A 9,143-nucleotide genomic window follows, 5' to 3' on the forward strand; every position below is an offset into this window, starting at 1 on the left:
ATACATTTCTTTAAAATATTAGTATTTTTACCGCCAATGAACACTAAAAAAGTTTGCATAACATCCCTTTTAGATGAAGTAACTGAGCTGAAACAGATATGCAGTTGCAGCTCAAGACCGTTTGTGTGTGTGTGTGTGTGTGTGTGTGTGTGTGTGTGTGTGTGTGTGTGTAACAAACTCATATATGAGCCGATGCCTGGATGTAGTCCCTGCATAGCATAGTGAGCGCAGCGTGGGCCTCACTCCACCTGTCTTTATGTAAAGTCTGAGTGGGAGGGAAGCCTGAACCGCTCTTCTGTTCCAGAGTTAGAACGGTACTGCAGAAACACAGTAATGACTTAATCCAATGTGAACAAAACCACCCACTCTGACGATATAATGCAAAAAAATAAAAAAATAAAATAAACTCCTGCTGTACTCTCCTTTTGCACTTTGACCCTTTATATTTGAAGACATAATCATAAAAACCTTCCTACCCTCAAAGAAACGTATTATGCAATACCATCATTTAAAATTGTGTGCACTGACGAAGGCTTCCTGTGATGGTTTACCACCCAATCATTCACTGGTTCCCTTGATCTACCAATAGATGGTGACACATTCCTGTCCTAACCTGGACCAGTGAAGGGAGAACGTGACGTGGGGGAGGTGTCAGAGAGAGAAAACCTGATAAAAGTCTGTGTTTGAATGTGAATGAGTCAGTCAGGCTGCCTCAGCAGGAGAGGGGCGGTAAAGCTCTCAGCGTCAGGGGCAGGTAGCCACACGTCTAGGAATCCTACACCTGTTTGACACTTCCTGGATTGTGCGCACATGCCTGGTGCAAGTGGAGAAAGTGAAACAAAGAGAGAGTTTGTTTGGAGGGAAGCTTCTTGCCAAACAGACAGCTGAGTTGCAGTAGGTGAGCTGCAAAGGAGGAGGAAGACGACTGGCTGCAGCTCATGGACGAGAAAAGAAGGGCCGTTATCTGTCAAATCTGTACCCGCACTTCGAGATCTACTTCCTGGTGCTGTGCTGTTCTGCACGACTGCCTGACTGAGCCCTACCGAAGTAATCTGCTCGTGGAGTGTGCTTCCACTTCTGAACCAAAAGTTTCCCTTGTATTGATTTTCATCTGCTATGGAGACTTTGATGGGCCGGCTTCCTGTGACCTTCGTGCGTGAAGTTGTGACAAGTGAAGTCAGGTTGCACATCTGAAATGGAGCAGTCAAACTGGCACCCCGAGGGAGAGATGGAAGAGCTGTCCCGACCCCTGGAGACTCTCCTGGATGGTGAAGAACCCCGAGGTCCGGATTCAGCATCCTCGTCTTGTTCAGACCTGTCCATCACAACCTGCAGCTCAGCCTTGTCCCAACAACACCAAGAGCTTCTCTGGACTGCGGATCTTTGGTAGAAGGTGGGTGAGATGTTTGAGCTCTCGTATGGACTCTTAACTTCAGGGTTGTTCAAAAGGGAAAAAGTATGTCTTTATTTCTCTTTTCTCCAAACATTCGTGATTGGAACAGTCTGTTTGAAATTCGGCCTATTTTCATTTTTGTGTTTTAATTTTTATTTTATTTATAGGCTATTTTTATTTTACAGATTCTTAACTTCAATTTATTAATAATTAATTAGAGCAGCTCTAAAGGCCAAAAGTGGTTATTTTATTTTATTTATAAGCTATTTTATTTATTATTTTACTTTATTGACTCAGCTTCAGTGTTTAAACTAACATGATTTTTTTTTTTTTTTTTGACCAACTTAAAATGGCAAAAGTAAACATTATACGTTTTTGAAACCTGCGGTGTCTCTTCTCTTTCATTAAGTCAAACATTTGTGACTGAAACCACACGTCTGATGTCTATTTGCAATTTAAACTTGCGTTTTGCTTGGACTAGCCCTGTGGTAAAAGGCACCACCTGATGTCCTGGGGTCATGAAATCTGTGACTCTCTATCTTTCTAGGAAACACTTTTTGAAACACTTTCCCAAATCCTTCAATGTAACCATTTCTGCTCAAAAAAATTAACTCCCATGACATCACCTCGGCTTATTTTAAAGACGTGCGCTTTCGAAATTTCATCAGGCATCTAAATTAATCCTACGATCTCCTGTGGTTCCCTGGAAATAGATGCCTTTAATGGATTAGAGAAGCAATTAATTATGGACTATAATTGTCCGACCTGTTCGGAGAACAGCGTATACCTGTGCTCTGCACTCCTGACATCATGCAACTCAAGTTGACTTAGATCTATGTGATTTCAACTGGTTTTCCATTGTGTGTGTGTACCTGCAAATGACTAAGACAAGGCATTAATAATATGAGGATATGAAATAGCAGAGAAAACGGAAGTGTGTTCCTTTTTGTATCTTTTCATCTCAGCACTAACTGATAACTGATGATTCTGACATGGGTTGCATTTTTGCATTGTCCAGAATTGTCCCCTTAAAAGCAAAAATAAAGTTTGTTATTATTATTATTATTATTATTATTATTATTATTATAAAACACTGAAAAAAGTTCCTTTTAGCGTTAGTGTGTTTAGATAGTTAGCTAGTTCAACCTTAAAAACTGGCCTGTATTGACCTCCAAATGGCCAGGTTTTATTGTTGATGGTTTAATTCTTTTCTTCTTTCAAAACCATTGACCTAAATCAGATATAAAGACTTCTGCTCTTTCATAACTTTATGTTCTTTAATATAAAAGTGCCAAAAGGGGTGTTTCACAGTGATGCTATTGAAAAACTATTTTGGGTTCCCCAACGAACCTTAACATTTTCTTATTGACTCAGTGAACATTTTAATAATCATAAGAATATTTTTCACAAAAAAACCTTCTGTCCAATTTAAAGGTTGCATGGATGTTTAAAGTTCTTCATAGAACCATTAATGCCAATAAATAATCTAGAATTGTTCAGAGCTGGACTGACTGATTGGAATGTGTAATTCTGGGTTTAGTAGCAAAAGCTCCCCGTGTCATTTCCTTTTTTAATATTGACATTTCCAGTCAAATCATTTCTTCACAAACATCTTGGCCTGCAAGCCCTACTTTAATTTTTAAGTAAGTCTAAATAAAGCTTTTTGCAGATCCTGCTTTTCTGCTTTCCACTATGAACAACTTTCACAAACAAAACTTAGAGGAGTATCCAATCAGATGCATCGCATAACTCCAGCAGGAAGAAGATTGTGTAAAATTCTGGAATGTTTTTGCAGGTTTTCCAGTTGGCTTTCATTGCACTATAGACAATGGAAGCTCCCTTGCTCTATTTATGAGCACGAAAAACCAGTTTTTCCAAGTGAGAGTTTAAGAAGAATTCAACTGTAGTCTGGTTCTGTGAGGGGTTCAGTCACTCATGCAAGCATTTCAGTTTTTTTGATTTGCTTTCATTGGTACTGGTGTTTGCGTCAGGCAAGCAACCTTTTAACCTCAAAGCAAGGAAGTTCTTTCATCATTTTCTTAACTTCTTTACATTCCAAACCTGTATGACTTTCTTCTGTTTTTGGTCCACACAATGAAATGGGGGACAATGTTGTTTAGGACCCCATTGACATTAATTGTATGCACAAAAGCAGTATTATATGTACAGAATGTCTCCTTTGGTGTTCCACAGAAGAAATAAATGCAGATTTGAAATGACATTGCATTTTTGGGTGAACTATCCCTTTAAATATTAAAACTTGCCACATGACTTTTTTTGGTATATGCTGCAAACATAAAAAAGACAAGCTTGCATTGAAAAAGGGACCCAAGTCATATATACAAACCAGAATATCATTATAACTTGCCAAAAAAAAAAAAAAAGATTAAAAACGCTCCAAACTAGGACCAGGACTAGTCAAGACCGAGTCCAAAGAGGTTCTAGTCCAAGTCAAGACCGAGTCCAAATGCTTCAAGACCACATACTTAACTATTGATAATATATGTGATGCGAGAGACAGCATATCTCCTATTCTAAGAAAATAATTTTACATTATTATTTGTAATGATCCAAAAGCATGTGCAAAGTAACAACTCTGTAGGACAGGGGTCTCCAAACTAGATCCTGGAGGGCCAATGCCCTGCAGAGTTTAGCTTCAACTGGCCTTAACACACCTATCTGGAAGTTTCTAGTGTGTTTAGTAAGAGCTTGATTAGCTGGTTCAAGTGTGTTCAATTAGGGTTGGAGCTAAACTCTGCAGGACACCGGCCCTCTAGGACTGAGTTTGGAGCTGTAGGATAAAATAATTTTTTATGTACTTTATTTACATTTAATATACTTTATAATGCTGCTGTTTGCTGACATCATGTCTGTGGTCAAAAATTAAAATGACTGATGCTTTGGCGCAGCCCACACACGCAAAGCTCATTATTGTAAAGGGTAAGTTTAAGGCTATGTAGGTGTAGACGTTTATAAAACACAATCTAACAGGTAGAAAATTAAATTAGAAACACCTAAACTTTTCAGAACTGCTGGTCATGTGACAAGAATCAACGAATCAGCTTCATCCTTTCCCGTAACAAAATTGAAAACTAAGCCAAGATGGAGAAACAGCTGATCATAGCTGTACAAGGATAGCCATTTTTAAATGAATTTGTTAGCAGAGCTACTGCAAGGGATTTTTAGTGCTGGAAATCCATTTATCCTTTGTTAAACTTCTGCATCTTCATGGAGAGCAGGTCATGGTTGCTTAGCAACGGCAGATGCTACTGGAGCGCAAGCAAAGAGCGCAGGCTACAGAGTGCTTTGGGAAAAAAGGAGAAAGCACACGTTTTCAGGTGCGACAAGCAAATGTGGTTTTGTTTTGAAGGAAAAAAAGCATATTGGTGGACTCGGTCGAGACCAATGAGAACATTTGGTGAGTTCAATGACCAAGTCCGAGACAAGTCCGAGTGCAAACACCAACGAGTCCGAGACAAGTCCGAGACGACAGAAAAATGTCTCGAGACCGGACTAAAGCACTACTCCAAACACTGTAGGAACCATGTTGAAACAACCTAGCAACCACCTACAATCTCGAGCAAACAAACAAACAAACAAACAAACAAACAAACAAACAAAAAACAAACAAACAAACAAACAAACAAACAAACAAAATATTATAAATATATATATAAGGCAGTATTAAGTAATTATTTTTAGGGCTGTCAAATGATTAATCATGATTAATCACATCCAAAATAAAAGTTTTGTTTACATAATATATGTGTGTATACTGTGTATATTTATTATGTATATATAAATACACACACATGCATGTATATATTTAGGAGAATATGTTATGTTTAATATTAAAATTTATATATAATATAAAATATAAGAATATAAATAATACCTGTATATACAAAATATTTTCTAAAATATAAATTATGTGTGTGTATTTATATATACATAATAAATATACCCTGTACACATACATATATTATACATATATACATACATACATATATTAGAACTTTTATTTTGGATGTGATTAATCGTGATTAATCATTTGACAGCCCTAATTATTTTTAGTAAATATTTTTGACTAAATAAATACTACAATATGTTGTTAGGAGGTATAGAGCTTAAATTAAAAAAATAAAAATAAATAAATAAATAAACCTGTCCAACATAGAAAGTGACTTTACTCCAAAATAAATGACCATTACTCCATCAACCAGTCCCCAGTCCTTCGAGATGTGTGTGTTTGTACTCCACCTGTTCTGTGTGCTGATGAGGCACCTGTTCACTACCATGTTGGTGTGTGTAATCTGATAATGCCATACGTGGCTAGGACACCTGAGGCACACAGGTTGTGCATCACTGTGGTACAGACAGTTCAGACCAGATTCCTCAGGGCCAGGAAGACCTGTGCATCCAAACGGCCGTTAAATGTGCTGATTGCATCAAAAAAAATTTCAGGTCATAGGTAGACACAGGTTTCCTTGAACACTCTCACACCCAGTGGCCCATCCCGCACAAATTCATTTGCATGGCTCCACTGTTCCGCCCCATGGAGGAACAGGCCCATTTCTGCTAACGTCTCGTTCTATGCTGGAGCTAAGTATGGATCAGGGTCAGAGTCTCAGGGTGGGCTAATGAAGATCTTTAGGCCTATGTGGTTGACTGAATATGTGTGAAAATGATGAGTGTATGTGTAAGGTTTTTTTCTTTGTGGTATCAGCATGGAATGAGAACAATAACTATAATTAGAACAATTAGCACAACCTACACACAATAACGTGTTTATTATAAGTCTGTACCACAAAAGTTGTCAATTGTCAGCAAAAGAGTACATACGCTGTTCTTCAGGTGGCTTTCTGTGCGTGTGCTCCAAGACGAAGGGGAACATGGACAAGCAAAATACACCTTGGGCTTCGGGTGCGTGCCTGAACAGACAAATACACACAAAAATATGTCAAAATGCTGGGTTTGGCATGTATTCATGTAAACACAGTAGTTTCTGTCTTAATATTAACAATTGGAGAATATCAGATGTGTATCCATCCATGCAGCAGGTCTTAAAGTGACAGCACTCTAATTAATATACCTGTGTCCTTAAAAGAAAAAGAGAAAACCTCTCACTTCTCTCAAATGAATGACTTTTTAAACTTTAGAATCAAACTAATTCATACAGTGAAGACTATGCTGTGTTTTATTTTACATTTGATTACTTTCAGTTTCAGTTTTTGTAGGTAAATCCTATACTGTAGTCTTACATGAAAAAACAAAGCATTATTTAATTTGTATTATTTTTATTTATTGATTTATTTATTTGTCCTATTGATTGTAATTTGCTTCTTTGTTTGGACTGTTTACTTTTTTTAAAAAAATGTTTGAGGATGTCCTGGTATCAAAATTAGCAAGAATTGTGAGATTTTATTTTGTTATCTATAATTTTGGTATCTAAAATTTTTAGATCATAACAAACACACACACACACACACACACACACACACACACACACACACTGTGAAAGTATTACACACACACACACACCACACATTACACACACACACACACACACCCCTAATTTTTAAATACCATGATTGACCAAAGTTCTAGTGACAAATTCTATGACAAATTCTCTACAGATGAATTAATCTCTGGAATTTAAAACATGTTCTAAAAATAACCACCGTAATGCTGCCATGCAAAGACATGTAAAAAAAAATCATCAGTGGTATGGCACGATTCTTTACATGTTTGCAATTTACAAAATGTTTATAGTTTGTTGCGAAAGCAGATTTTATTTTGTTATCTATAATTTTGGAATCTAACATTTTTAGATCATAACAAATACACACACACACACACACACACACACACACACACACACACACACACACACACACACACACACACACACACACACACACACCCCTAATCTTATTAAATAACCATGATTTCAAATGACCAAAGTATTTTTTACCATGAGTGACAAATTCTATGACAAATTCTCTACAGATTCAATGAATCTCTGGAATTTAAAACAGGTTCTAAAAATAACCACCGTAATGCTGCCATGCAAAGACATGTAAAAAATAATCATCAGTGGTATGGCACGATTCTTTACATGTTTGCAATTTACAAAATGTTTATAGTTTGTTGCGAAAGCAGATGACATTCTATAAATATATGTAAATCTGAAAGAGATTAATCAGGGCAGCTGAAAAGTATATATATATAAAAAAAGAGATTTCTACAATCTCCCTTTAAAACATCTGAGAACTCTTTATGTGGATAGAGCACCCTTAGAGGTAATGCATTGGTATAATGGATGGTCTCAGTGTTTCCTATCCAGCAGGTGGTGGCATTGCCATCCTTTTCCCCTTCAATCTAACACTCGGCTTTCCTGCAACATCAGAGACCTTTATCCAGGGGGAAAATAAGAGGGAATTGTTAGAAATATTGTACACTGATTAATCAGATATAATGAAACCAGGAATGTCCAGAAATGTGTAAAAAAGTAAATAGGGCAAGTTTGATATCTTGTTGATTTAAATTTCTGTTTCTCTATTCTTATATGCCAAATATATGTCTAATGATAAGAGAGGTTGTGAACTGTAGCCTAATTGTTATTGATTTGAGCTGCTAACTGAAGGATTCAGATCCATTAATTAGCATCATTTTGACTCCAAGCAAGACAGATGTTCTGTTTTCCACTGTTAATTTCTTACTCTTAAGAAATAAATAGTACTTCAGGCAAATCAAGTGATATAAGATGTTTGGTGTCATTGAGTCTTTTAATTGTTGAGACTGTAATTGTCTTTTAAGTCTCTTAGGCTCACCAACATTTTGTTTTTGATTTTTTTTTTAAATAGTCTTTTTTAATACAAAAAGAGTAATATTGTGAAATATTATTACAATTAATTTTTTTTTTTTTTCTATTTTAATATATTTTAAAATGTAATTTATTCCTGTGATGCAAAGCTGAATTTTCAGCATCATTACTCTGGTCTTCAGTGTCACATGATCCTTCAGAAATCATTCTACTATGCTGATTTGGTGCTCAGGAAACATTTCTCATTATAATATCATATTATATTCTTATATAATATTTTATGGAAGCCATGGTAATTTTTTCAGGATTTTTTAATGAATAGGAAGTTCAAAAGGACAGCAATGTAAACATATTTACTGTCATTTTTTATCAATTTAAATAATATTTGCTGAGTATTAATTTCATAAAAAAAAAAGGTTACTAACCCCAAATTTTTTAATGGTAAAAAAACACACACACACACACACACACAAAAAAAAAAAAAAAAAAAAAAACAAACACACTAGAAGACTTTGTGGCCTAGAATTTTTTTTATAAAAGATTATGAATACAAGATTGACGTGATTGTCATTGATGTGTACTAATGAATTAAGACCATTAACAATGCATTAAAAAAGTGTGAATGGAATTAATTTTGATATTATGTTGACTTTAACTGTTCCACTCTCAGAAAAAAAAGGTTCAAAGCTGTCACTGGGACAGGACCCTAGGTACAAAAGCTAAATTGTACATATAAGTACCTTAAAATATATATTACTTTAAAAGAACACATAAATACCTAAAGTGTACCCTTTGAAAGGGTGTCAATTAAAAGACAAATTAATACATGATTAATATAAAATTGTTTCTATTTCAAGCGAAGTTCACAGTGACTAAAGGACAGCTAAGCATGTTTGGTTGCCATGATGTCCCACTCCATGGTAA

Source organism: Cyprinus carpio, chromosome A25 (assembly GCF_018340385.1).
Source record: "Cyprinus carpio isolate SPL01 chromosome A25, ASM1834038v1, whole genome shotgun sequence".
Classification (NCBI taxonomy): Eukaryota; Metazoa; Chordata; class Actinopteri; order Cypriniformes; family Cyprinidae; genus Cyprinus; species Cyprinus carpio.